We start from the raw sequence: 14,363 nt of genomic DNA on the forward strand, positions 1-14,363 counted from the left end.
TTTTCAGCCTGCTGACCACTTAGGGCAGCATGACAATCCCAGTATCTTCCCACCAGACATCTCACCCCTGACCAAGCCTCTACCAGCTGAAATTCTACATCTTTCTTCAAGGCCCAGCCTAAATACCACCTACTTCCTAAGCCCATATACCTTTCATTTAAAATCCTTTGTCAGCTCACTAATAATTCAGACAACATGTACCCCTAGGCTTTTAAATTTTTTTTTTTACTTTTTTAGTTATTTGCCCAGGGTAATATCCTATGAACAACTAAAGTTTTTGAGAACAGGGACATTTTTCTATTTCTTTATATTCTTTGCTTAGTATAAAATGTAGATGGTTTCTGTTTCCTGAATGAAAGATGAATCAGATATTCTGGGAGTGATCCTTACAATAATTAGGAAGGACACCCAAATTGTCTGTTATGTGATTATTAATGACTGCTGCTGCTTTATTCTGCAACTTATTTATCCCAGCCTTCTCCACCTATTTAACTGGTATTATATTTCCTGGAAGGCCATAGTTCTTAAACAAAGCCCTGGCCATTTAGGTACCATGTAGGATAGCTACATTCCATTAGTAAGTTGCTTCTATGGACATATAATGCCCTCGTTATATGGCAGATATTGAGCACATCAACAGTATTTCAGTAGTTTGGCATTTTAGATGGGGCAATGGTCCAGATGAATTTCTTTGGTTAGGAATAGGGTTCACGTGAAGGAAAGGAATACCTCCCTTAGAGAGGAGGTTAAGATAATAAGCAAGGGGGATTTCAAACCCCTTCAGTTGGAAATATGACTAATAGTGGCACAGTATGGAGGCTACAATCAGAAGTGAACTTTCATTAGAGAGTTTGCAGAGGGAAAAGCCTCAGACAGTCTATTAATATGAGAGGTGGAAAAAATACAAAGGAAGAAGTAAAAGAAACGAAGCATGACAATAATACTGTTAATAATACTGCTAGATATCAGTCATTCCTGGACTGTAGAACTAGGAAAGAGACTGTGGGGTCAGGATGAGCAAGAGAGGAGAGAAACTAGTGTGGCTGCAAACATCTAGCACATGAGTATATTCCCAACTGCTCCCAGGGCTGGTGTAGAAAGGCAAGAGGGGTCATCTCAGAGCTTTGCTTAGCTAGTTGGGCAGGAATATATCAAAAATGTCCTAATCATTAAAAAGTAGAGAGTGACTGAACTGTTCCAACATCAGGCATGAACCAAAAGAAGCAGCTGGGCTGCCTACTTAGAAGCGTAACACACTGTTGCAAGTTCTGCGATTAGAAATCCAGGATCGTTTTCTGGTGTTGGGTGGGTGTCCTTTTACAATACAGTTCTGTAGTGTATGGTGTATTTAACTGAATGGCAGTTGGTCCAGAATGGTAATATAGGTTCAGAAAATGAATAAAGTTCAGAAAGAAGAAGAATTGACAAAAAAATCAATTTTAAGACAAATGTTTTAAAGCTTAGGGAAATAACTGAAAATGTTACAGATGACTGAAGTACGTTGAGTCAAAGGAACCCAGAAATAGATGTTATTTGAAGAACGCTTCTAAGGACTTGGAAGGACCAAAGCTAGTCCCATACTAGCCCCATAGACTAGGAGGGCGGGGGTAGAGCAAAGAGGAAAGTTAGTTTGGCTAATCCGAAGAACTGCCCAGGGCTTGAAACACCAGGAGAAAGATCATGGAGAGTTTAGAGAAGTGTTTCTCAACCTTTTTTTCATTATTACCCTCTCTCCATGAGGCTTTTTTAGATACATTGTAATTCCACAGATAGACTGTGTATCTGTTTACCTACTATGGCATTTTGGCAGACTACAAACCATTGTTTAGGATTATTTTTTATCCTGCCTCCTAGAACCAATTTTCAACAGGGGCAAGATTGCTCCCTGCTTGAGAAAACATGGTGCAGCATGAGTCTATATTATGTTCAAAAATCATAGAAGAGCCACATGGAATTAAAAGACATGAAGGAAAGTCAATATATATATTTTCATGAATGCATATGATACCTTAATTAACAAACTCTCTGGAATTAGATAGCTTTTCTTTTGCCTTTATAAAAAAGCATGCATTATTGGCTCTTAAACTGAAATACATGTGTCAAAAAATATAAGGCTTTTAATCCCAATTCCGCCTTGACAGATGATTAAATTCATAAAGTTCTCTTCTAAAGCCTCTACCTGCATCCTTTTGTTTCCCGGATGGGAAGCCCTCTCCAAACTTTTAATGCTTAACTTTTAATGCTTTATTTCTGTTATGCTGAGAAGGCTCTGATATTAGCCATTCATTCTTTGTAACTAGTCAATTATATGTGAATATAAATCAATTTGTCTTTAAGAGAGCATTTGTATCTTAAGCCATTTATTTATAATTAAGAAACTCTGTGTTCCCTAAGAGATTTCACTTCATAACAAGTAGATATTTGGGAAAAGTAGGGCATCTAAAGTCATTCTTAGCTTTTTCATGTGCAATTTCTTGCTCCAGTTTCCCAAGGAACATAAGCCTGGGTTTCTGATGCCCAGTCTCGAGAGCTACAAGGGTTAGAGCTACTTGGCTTCTCTTGGCATTTTGAACTTGTTGCTATTTGCATGCTTCTTTCCCCCAAAACTGCTCATTCTCATCTCCTCCAGCTTATATTTTAACCATGTCATTCCTTTCCCTTTCCTTTACTCTCAAACCTCTAGTAATTGTTTTTCCAACATCTTTTCTGTCCTTTTGGTTTATGGAGCTGCACTGAAACTTCCATAAGGGCAGAGGCCACATCTGTTAGGTCCCTTCTGTAGCCACAGCACCTGCCAGTGCCTGGGACACAGCTGCTCAGGACACATGTATTTACAGTAACATTTCTAACCTACTGTCTTCATGTATCCATTTACATTTTTATTACTTTAAATTCTAGTAATGAAATGTGATAGTGTGATTACAAGTCATCCTTTATAGGGCCATGAAATAGGTACATGGAAATACTCTATGTGCAGTTAGGAGCAAATGTCATGAGGCCTGAGATTAGATATAATTATATGGTATATGTTTTTATATTTAAGTTGTTAAGTATTATGTAATATGAAGTCAGGACATAAAAATAAGTCCTAGGCAAAAATATGCAAAATATGTGAAAACTCATCAGTCCTGTGAGTGCTCATTGTATATTTGAAGAACTTGCCAAGTCAATAGAAATTACCAACTAGTGTTTCTCAAATATCTTTTGAGGTTTGTGAAAATCAGAAACCGGTTCAAATATCTTTTTTTACTGGGAGAGATATAACTTATAAATCCAACTTTTGGAAAAATACAATAGAGGATTATTAAACTAATATTACTTGACTATGAGAATAACTTCATTAGGAAAATACTGTTAGGTTACTTTGTATTCTCTCTCTTGACATTGGCAAGGTCCAGAATAATGTTCTTATCAGCTGAATTAGGAAATACTGTCCTGCACACACACTTTCTAGTTAGTGCATAGCTATGTGGATCCCTATAAGCAGAAAGTGGTTAAAGTTGAGGAGCTAGCAGCTGGAGGTATGTCTAGGCTTTAGATCTGAGTTGAGTGCCTAAGCATTTTTTCTAAGGATCTGGAGGACATAAAAAAAAGTATGTATCTGATATTTCAATAAGGTAGATAGAGTGACTTGGTGTTGATACAAGGATTGGAAGTGAGCTTAGCAAAAAAAATGTTAAAGTGTAATTGAAAGTGAAAGGAAATAGTCAAAATGAAGCAATGAAATTCATCTGAGGAAAGTATAGAGGCATACCTTAAGGAAAACTAGACCAACCAACTATACAAATGTACTAGATTTTTGTTTGGTTGTGTTGTTTCTGTATCACCATATTTAGAACAGTGCCCCATGTGGCAAAGGATCAATAAATATTTGTTAAATGGATAAGTGAATGAAATGCAAGATGGAGAAAGAACAACTACATGCCTAACTAGGGCAAAAGCAGAATTATTCCAAAGGAGATGATGATGGAGAGCCAGGAGACTGAATAGACTGTTAGAAACTTTTCTGACAAATCATTTATGAGCATATGCTAAAGTTCTATTTCAGTCTTACACACAAGATAAAGGTTTCTGATAGGTCATTTCAAAAACTCATTCTTACTAGGGACATTTTCTAAGAATAATGGGTGGTTACATAGCATGGTTAGACTAGATTTTTAAAATGTAGATTCAGGGTTATTAGACTTTTGACTAACAGTTGACAATTAACTGGTGGCTTGGTAACTGGTTTCCAGTGACAAGTCTTGTCCCCACCAGCATTATACAGGAGCCTAGCCGGTGCAATAAGTATGAAAAAAGTTAAAGACAGAAAGATTGGAAAGGAGAAAGTGAAAGTATCTCTTCTTCAGACTTTGTGATTAGAAATTAGGATTCCATATCCCAGGGAATCTGCAAAGGAGCAGCTAAAAAATGGTGCCACACTAATTGCTAATTGATATGTGGATATTTAAAATGTACAGAAGTCTGTTGACAGTTTCAGTTAGTCCTGGACATGAAGATGATTTTACTTATCCTGAAAGGATATCTAATAATGTAATCACATTAATACCATTTTATGTGTCAACTTTTTTTTTTAACTTGGCAGCTTTCCCCATAATGTGACTGCAATAATTAGAACAGCCTACTGTTGAAGTAATTAAGGATTTATGGAGCAAATCAATTAAATCAAATGATTTCTAGCATCCTTTTTACTTGAGAATGCCACATCTTGTGTTGTAGGAGAGGAAGCATACCTTTGGTGCTACCTAGATGCTGTCTAGTATGTATCAAATGTATTATCAGTATAAAAACCTACTCTTTTTATTGCTACAGATTTGTCATATAATCTTAGTGCAACATTATAACACTTTGTCAGATAAGGATACAGATGCCCGATGATAAGGCCACAGTTTTGACTAGCTTATTAACTAATAACAACTAAATCAGGAAGTATTTAAGAAATGTCAAATTTTTAATTTCTCTAGAGGGTAGAATCTCTTATTATTCTGCTTGTTTGCTTTCAGTTATTTGTGATTTTGGAAGACCAGAAAGCAGCACAAAAGCAAGAAAGCTAATTATCTCTCCTAAAGGAACACATTTAGGTTGGGTGAGAAAAAAATAACTTCTGCCATCTGAGTAGAATATACGGTAAGTAAATAATTTTACAGCCTCATATTGAGAAAAGGTCATCTCAAAAATAATTTTTCTTTCTAAGTTACCAGTTACAGTTATCTATTCTATTAAACTATTTTTTCAAATAATTATCTTGAAAAATTCACATTGCCACTTAAAATTAATTTAATCACTCTTCATCTTAAAAACTTGTCAGAGAATAATGACACGCCGTGGTTTATGTTACTGCAACATGGCCCTGAATTTTCAATGACCATTAAAGAAACAGACACCTGTTGGCAGAAAGAATGCAGTCAGAGGATATAGCATTTTCCCCTCTCCTGTGAAAGACTTAATGATAACAGCTAATGTCTTCAGTGTATAGATTTGGGGTTTTCTAGTTTGTTTCTTTGTTTGCCATACAGCACAACCTTATAATTCAATGTAATAATTCAGTGTCATTGAGCATATCTAAAAACATTTAAATCTTTAGTGTAAATAACGATCTGGCCTATAAAGTAAATATAAGGAATTTAGTTACTACTTCCAAAGAAATAAACATCCTATCAGAGAACAGATCACATTTTAACTAAAACACATTTTAACAGTCTTGTTGAGATCTTTGCATATGATAACATTTGTTTAAAGTATACAATCCATTAGTTTTTAGTATAATTGAAGAATTATGTAATCATCACCATAATCTAAATTTAGAACATTTTCAGCACCCCAAAAAGAAACCTGTGCCTATTAACTATCACTTCCCACCATACACCCCCTCCAACTTCTACTCCCAAGCTCTAGGCAGCCACTAATCTATTTTCTGTCTCAGTAGATTTGCCTATTCTGGACATTTTGTGTAAATGGTATCATGCAAAATGTCTTTTTGGAATGGCTTCTTTCAGTCAGCATGTATTTGAGGTTCATCCATGTTGTAGTGTGTATCCATACTCTGCCCTTTTATTATCAAATAATATTCCTTTGTATGATATACCATGTTTTCTTTAATCATTCATCAGTTGACGGACATTTAGATTGTTTCCACTTGGGAGCTATGAGGAATGTTGCTCCTATGAACATTTGTACACAGTTTTTGTGTGAATGTATGTTTTTATTTCTCTGCTGGATAGGTCTGTGTAGAAGTAGAATTGCTGGGCCATAGGTAACTTTGTTTGAAATTTTGATGTAAATGAGATGTGATTTTTTGCGTCGTATCCTAAACTAGAATAAAATAAGGGTTAAGACATTTAGCTTTCTTTTTCATGAAAACTAGGAAAATAGCTTTAATTTGTGAAAGTGTTCACCATGATCAGGTATATCAAGTGAACTTTGAATTTTATATAATCAATCACAGTTTGAACAAAGTATTATTAAAGCATTATTAAAGCTCTAAATTTTGGATTGAAAGTCCTAGCTAAGAAATATAGAAAAGCCTGCTGAAGGCTGACTGGATAGCTGTTTGCATATTTTTGGTTCCTTATCCTTCACAACCTGGACACCACTCATTAATTCCAAACTTCCATTTTGTGCGTTTCTTCCTCTTTTCATTTTGAGTTGGTCGTGGTTGGGCATGGGGAGGGTGGGGATTTTTCACATATAATTTCATAATATTCATAGAATATTCCCTTATTCTAGATGTATGTAAGTGTTGATTAGCTTCTGCCTAGAAAATGTGAATTCTGTTTATTTGAAAGTCTTCATAGTCTTGTTAATTTCCCTCTGGAAAGAAGCAAAGGCATTTTTAAAAGTAAAACATCTTTCACTGGTTAGCATTCAGGCACTGCTCTTTTGCCTGAGATTGTGATGGAGGGACTCTCCTCATAAGTAGTAGATTCTGTCTGTCCTGGTTTATTTGGAGTTTGTTTTAATTCACTGTCAGACTAAGACCTGGCAGAAAGTTGTCTTAACCCTTTCTCTTCACACCCTCATAGAATCACCCATGTGGAGTCCCCCTTTCTTTTCCTTTCAAAGTGAATGCACTTATTTGAGGAGGTGTTCTCTGACCTCACAAAGGACAAACTCCCACAACCAGTGGACCTTCATTGTTAGAGGTGCTATGAGCAAGTGGGAAGCTGTAGGTCTGGTAGGGGTCCAGACAACTCACTGACCATAATAACCACTTCCAGATACAGGCAAATGTACAGAAAACCTCTGACTGGATTCCTACCTGTTAGACATATGCAAGCATATACACAAAACCACTGCAAGCAAAACACAAAGTAAGACTTCTGTGAAGGTTGGCAAAGAATAATTTTCATGAAGGTTGAGCTTGACTCAGATTAATAAAGATTGAGCATGTTGAAGGTTTAGTCAACTCCTTAATAAAGGAGCCAGCTGGGTCAAAGAACATTTAAGGAACTATTTGAAAAAAGAATGTTAAAATAACATTGCTAGGTCAGATTTAAAACTGGGTAATATCCTTCAGGGCAATAAAAAACATGAAGTTTCAGGTTTTCTTTTTTACTGGACAAAAATCTACAAGTCTGGGATTTAATCAGCAGTAATCAGCAAGTCAAAGAAAGATATATTTCCCTAAATTATCTTTGGATGGGCCACTGAAACATTTCTTCAGTATTACATTGAAAGGATAAAGTCTTCTCCTTTTGTCTCATTTCCAAGTTGGGATACATTTTTTCTTCACAATGTATCCTTGCTCATCCCTAACTTTCTTTAAGGACATTGGTTGTTTCTTAGTTATATAAAAGACATTTAGACATAGAATGTGTCAGATACAAAGCACTGGACATGAAAATCCTCAAACTTAAAACATAGGACAGAAACTTTGGATTCTACACTTGACTTCTCTTCCTGGGGGACCCTTATGTCACCTTCAGTATCAAAATACCTCTGTAATCTCATCCTGGGGAGGAATTCTATTTTAACTCTAACCTTAAGTTCAACCAATGTGTAGGGCCCAGACTACTTACCAAGCTCCCAACTTAGATGGCAGGTCATCTTAAGCCCAACAGAATGAGAATCCTTTCAGATGGCCTTTGCACTTTGACAATTCATGATCATGGTATCTCCCCTGCCAGGTAAGTATTGCACTTTGACAATTCAAATGCTTGAATTGCCATGTCACAGCAAAAAAATCCAAGGCTCAGGAAGAAAAACACAAAAGATCTCAACAGCATACGTGCCAGGAAGTTCCTGAATGCAGTGGCTGCCAGCAGCTCTGCTTCTTTTCAGATGAGCAAGTTTCCATGGAACCTTCAAGAACCATTACAGTAGGAACTGGCAAACTGTGACCCATGTACAGTTTGGGTCTACAACCTGTGCTTGAGTTTTTACATTTCTGAAGGATTGTTTAAAAAGTTTTCCAAAGAACATTCAATGCAGACCATATGTGACCTATAAGGCCTAGATATTTTTCATCTCTCCCTTTATAGAAAAAGTTTACTGATCCCCATATTAAAAAAGCATATTGATAACTTCATTGTTTGCATCTTCCACAGTTTTCTAACAAACTTCCTGTAAGGGAAAGCTCTCTAAGTAGGTTAATTAAAAGATTTGCCTCTGGTTAGCAAAGCACTAGATACATCAAAAGAAAATAATACTTGATTAAGGCCACAAAACATGGTTGACATTGGGTCAACTGCAGGGTGGTAACTGATTTCTCAGAACAAGTCTTAATGTCAGTAAAGTTCGTGAGAAACAATTACTTAAGCACTATATCAAGAACATTTTTTTCTGGAAAGAGGATGCAAGTTACATCATACAAACAGATTTGGAAAAATTTTTCTTTTACAAGGCCATGTGTTGTATATTTTAAAAGCACACTCTGGGATGCAGTAAAAGAAAAGGAGATTCTCAGAATCTTTTGACACCACACTACCTCTTACAATTTAATTTAGGACTCTACAAATAAATAGGAAGATGACAAACTTGGAAGAGAGAGCACAAAGAGCATGAGGGCACAGAAAAAACTGAATCTATGTGGGAAAAAATGAAAGGAATTGGGATGTTTCAGCAAAGATGAGGACAGGGAGAAATTTCAATAATTACTTCCAAGAGTGTGAAGGGGTCTCCATCTGAATATGAAGAACAATTGTACATCTCATCTGAAAAGAGATAAAAGTTTAATTTGCAACACAAGAAAATTCGGTTTTGGACCTACTCATTTTGAAATGCCTATTGCACATCCAATATAAATGTGAAATCAGGATGACATCAATTCGTTAGCCTTTTCACAAATTTTCATAAAGGCTGTGTGTCTTTAGGAGATTTAAAAAACAGAATAGTATTGGGTACTTGCCTGAAGGTTTAGCCAGATAACCCCTTGAGATCAACTACGTCTTTAAGACTCTACTGGGTACATAGTACACGCCACCAGATCTGCTGTCCTTTGAAGAGATTATAAACCAGTCACTGTCCCTGTGGACTTACTCTGAGACAGAGGGATTCAGGTTAATAATATGAATGGCCAAGATAAGGAGTAGTGCTGCCACAGGAGAAGAGGGGTATACTGGCAAGTATTTAAAAATCCAGAAAGGGAAGCAGTTAAAAATATGGCTCAGAAGGCAAAGACCTGGAGGTGGGGAGGGAGCTAACCACGTCTGGGAAAGAGATCTGAGCAGAGGAAACATTAATATGAAGATATATCCCCGGCATGATGGAGGAGCAGCAGGTAGGCTCTGTGCGGGGAGGGCACCAAGCAAGGGGGAGAGCGGTAGCTATGAAGAGAGGGTGCTGTAAGCGTGGCAAGTATCTCGTTCACCTCTAGTCTGAATGAGGAGCCATTAGAGGGTTCAGAGCAAAAGAGAGTCATAATCTGACTTGACTTTTAAAAAGATCGATCTGGCTGCAGTGTAGGTGAGCCCTTAGCCAACTTTTTGGCCTCAATGCCTTTGTACTCCTAAAAAATAATTGAAGACCTTCAGAGAATTTTATGTGGGTTATATGTGTAGATATTTATCATATTAGAAATGTAAAACTATTTGTTTTAAATAATAAAGTCACTATGTGTTAACACAAATAACATATTTTTTATGAAAATATATTTCCCCCCAAAAGGAAAAGAGGAACAATACTTTAATGTTTTCACAAATCTTTTTAATGTCTGGCATTCAGTCTGTGCTCTATCACACAACATACAGCTTCTAGGAAACTCCTCTGTTCACTCATTTGGCAGAATGAGAATTCAAAAGGCAAATAATGTATAGTATTCTTGTAAAAATAGTTTTTACCTCACCAATTCCCTGAAAAGACATACTTTAGGAGACTGTGGTAGAGAAAAGGTTAGACTGGGAGACAAGAATGGAAACATGGAGACTAGTTAGGAAGTTGCAGAAAAGCACAAGCCCTACTGGTGGCTTGGTTGTAGCAGCAGAGGTAATGAGAAATGGTCAGATTCTGGGGATATTTCAAAGGTTGACCCAGTAGGCTTTGCTGACAGAATAGACCAGGAGGTGATAGAATGAAGTGAAAATTAACTCCAAAGTTTTGAACTGGAGGAACTGACATGTAGAAGATTTTATAGGAGTAGCAGACTGGGGAGTGAAAAGAATTTTGTTTTGGATTTACTAATTTTGAAATGGCTATTACACGTCCAGTGTAAATGTGAAGTCAGCAGCTGGATGTGTAAGCTGGGGCATAAGGAAGAGATGTTTTATTGTCTTAATAATCCTCAGTACTTTTTAAAGAAAGAATTACATAAAAGCCAGCTTTCCAGAGTCTCTCAGTGTTTCAAATATATTGTTTATTCTGATGTACTCCCAGATTTGAACATTAGTTTGGCTGGATATTGAACTCCAAATTAACAACTACTTGCACTAAGAATTTTGAAGGCTTTTTTTTTTTTTAACCATTATTTTCTAGCCTCCTATACTGTCACTGAGAAGCCTTGCACTGTTCTGAGTTTTGTTTCTTTGTGTGTATCCTCTTACCCAACTTTTCCCAGAAGCTTTTGGGATCTGTACTCCTGGTGTTCTGAGACCTCATGATGGCATGGGCCTCCATTCATTCCTTGTGCTAGATGCTTTAGACAACCTTTTAAATAAGAATCATATCTTGCAGTTTGGGACATTTTTCTTGTAGTATTTCCCTGGTAAATTCTCACTCATTTTCTCTTTTTCTCTTTATGAAATTGCTGTTTTTCAGATACTGGATCTGGAATCTCTATGTCTTTTTCTTCCTCATTTGTCTTTTCTACTTCAAGATGAATTTCCTCAATATTATAATCTAACCCATATGATGACTTTTTAAAATTATCTTATTTTTAATTTCCAAGCTTTTTCTATTGCTTATTTTATGGACACAATAGCTTCTGCAAGATCCATGAGAATATCAGAGTTTAGAGTTTTTTAAATGTAATCTGTTGCCCTCTGCTTTGTGTGTTTCTATTACTTTTGGATTTGCTATGTATTTGCGTCTTTTATTGTGTTTATCTTGTTTATATCTGTCTTTCATGGTGGACACATTCCCCAAATGCCTGATAATTCAGAATTGTGTTTGCATATTTAATGGTGAGGCTCAGAAAGCTGTTTGGGAGCTCTGTGTGAATTGTAGTTTTTCCACTGAAGAGCTTCATAATAGATTTGTTGAATGGCCTTATTTTGAAAGGCTTCCACTTAGATGTCAGTGTCCCAGAATTACAATTCATAGCATCTCATTGCCCTTCAAGAACACGTCTAACTCATCTTTACCCCTCTGCAGCCCAATAGTTATACAGTTGAAGCCTTGAATAACATGGGTTTGAACTACACAGTCCACTTACACACAGATTTTTTCAATAAATATATTGGAAATATTTTTGGTGATTTGTGACAATTTGAAAAACTCAGAAAACAACATAGCCTACAAATATCAAAAAAAATTAAGAAAAATGTGTATCATGAATGCATAAAATATATGTAAATACTAGTATCTTTTATAATTTACTACCGCAAAATCAACAGTAGGTTATTCGTAGTTAAGTTTTGCAGAAGTCAAAACTTATATGTAGATTTTTTTACTACAAAAGGGATCAGCACCCCTAACTGCTGAATTGTTCAAGAGTTAACTGTATGTATGTATGACAGTGTACTGACTAGATTCATAGATACATAGCTCTGCTTTATAAGTATAAAACCACCAGGGAAGTAGGACTTGTCTAACATAGTATAGTCAGAAATGGAGTTGGGTCAGGAACCTTGTACTTCTAGTCTAATGTTCTTCCTTTAACTAATGGTCTTCATCCTTGCCATCAGAGCCTCCTTCAGAATGGAAGAGGTTTTCTGCTAATTTCAAATTTGGAGTAGAGCTAGAAGCATTGTTTGATGCACCAAATTTCATTTAACAAAGTGTTTTTTAACTTTAAAAAGCACATCAAACTATATCCTTGCTGGTTTCAATATAACACTTCCTTTTAATCTAAAATCTTTGAGTAAAGTCACTGTGCCTGGAAAACCTACCATGTGTATTCTGTGGCCTCTTCTACACCCCAGCTGGCATTTATTCACATCTTCCAGTGTGAGCATTGCTCATATGCCTAAAGAGTTAAGTTATGAGTTCAAATGCTGTCAGAGAGTCTCTCTGTTTCCTCCCTCCCTAATGGTGGCTTAAACAAGAATGGAGATTATTTCTTTGTCTCTAATATTGGTAGAAACATAGTCATGTGGGTCTGTGATGTAAAGCGTTCAGCCTCCTTGTGTCTTGATGTTCCCCCACTGCTGTCAGGGATCCTTTGCTGATCTGATTGAAGATGATTAATACTAAACTTACATCCCAGCTTGGAAGTGGGGAGGAGGGTATGTTGAAGGCAAGCTCCCTGCCTTTTAGGGCCTAACTCAGAGTTGAATGTATCTTTTCTGTTTATATTTCATTGGCTAAGATGTTGGCTAAGTTCCCTGGTCACGCCTGCCTGCAAAGAGGCAAGAACTTATACTTGTTTATTATCATATAAAAAGGAAAGACTGGATATTGGGAGACAGTAAGTGATCTCTCCCACTTCAGTGTTGCCCCCTTCTAGTTCTAGGGCATAATAGTTAACCTAGCAAGGAAAATTCAACATGAGTGCCCTTTCAGTGACTACTCTTGGAGATCATGATGCAATTTTCAGGAAGTCCCTCCTATGGGGACACACCAGGGCCACACATCATGGCTGGTTTCTGCAGCTACAGTGGCTGACTGTCCTGTTGACCCAGGAAGGCAGCTGGGTTCTTGGATGGCATCAGTTGGCAGGATGGCTTTTCCATAGTGGTATGATCTTCATGCTAGTAAGTCCAACCACCTGAAGGAGTGGGGTAGGCTGGACCCTGGTTCTTCAGAACTATTCAGTTGGCTTTATCATTGCTGGTCTCAGCTATTGAGGTTTCCTTAAAACTTTGGGTTGTGCACCAGACATGCTAGGTACTGAGTAAGCTTCAGGACTCGTGTAGTCTGTGGTGGGATCTAGCAGATTTGTACTTCTGAGGACTCTAGATTTCTAGATGTGTAGTTCAAGAATTGGGGCAGGTTGGCGTTTTCATGGAGTTTAGTTTCAGTATATCCATGCAACAAGGACAGATAACACATAGAATTAAAGATGGCTATTTGAAGGAAACGGCCTTTCTTGAGGCAAGGGGAAAAAATTACCAAATGTTTCAAAGAAGACACCACAATTTGGGGGTACTTCTAGGCATTTTCCATGAACAGAAGATATAAAGGAACATGCAGTAAATCAGATTTTTCAGAATCCAGGAACTTCCCAGGAAAGAAACCTTGCTAATAGTTTCTTAATTAAATAATGAGGTTGATAATATTATATTTACTGCTAGGCACTTTTCTAAGTGTGCATAATTTAAAGAGGTTGGCATGGAGTTGGAATCAAATGTAGGTCTCTCTGGTATAATATTTGCATGGTAACCATTGCTTTATGTTGAACAGTGAGTAGAGATGACTTACTTTTATTTTTATTTTTTAGCTTAATGTAGCTGCTTATAACTAAACTTAGAGTTCTGGGAATGCAGATGTTCAGTGGGGTAATATACACCTATAAGGTAATAACAGGAGTGTTGGCATTGCTGTTGGCAATGTTTAGGTCTAAGGACTTCATATCACCTAAACGTACAAAATAGCTGTAAGTCACTTTATAGAGATGAGAATTTGCACAGAGTATCTTTGAATTGTGTATTAAAGTGCTGCTAATATCCTGTCAGTGTCCTAAGTTGGAACATCCCACATCTTTATGAAATGGTCCCTGGCTTAGTAAGCTGGGTCCATTGTGCTTTAGAAGAAGGATGCTTAACCTGTTAACTGGTAGACTGTCAGTTGACTGTTTCCAAAAAACTTTCAGAGGACCTATTCTTCAATGG

General features: G+C 36.8%; 1 protein-coding gene across 2 annotated transcripts in view; it reads left to right on the forward strand.

Annotated features, from left to right (window-relative positions):
* Positions 1-14,363, forward strand: part of LRRC8C (leucine rich repeat containing 8 VRAC subunit C) — a 73,526-nt gene that overhangs the window by 3,461 nt on the left and 55,702 nt on the right. Inside the window, exon 2 of one of the 2 annotated variants that reach the window (XM_073234258.1) lies at positions 5,004-5,127. The exons of the other annotated variant lie outside the window; for it this stretch is intronic. The gene's annotated coding sequence lies outside the window, so the exon portion shown is untranslated. The remainder of the gene's footprint in view (positions 1-5,003; positions 5,128-14,363) is intronic. 2 annotated transcript variants of the gene reach the window in all.

This window comes from Manis javanica, chromosome 4 (genome assembly GCF_040802235.1).
Source record: "Manis javanica isolate MJ-LG chromosome 4, MJ_LKY, whole genome shotgun sequence".
Lineage (NCBI taxonomy): Eukaryota > Metazoa > Chordata > Mammalia > Pholidota > Manidae > Manis > Manis javanica.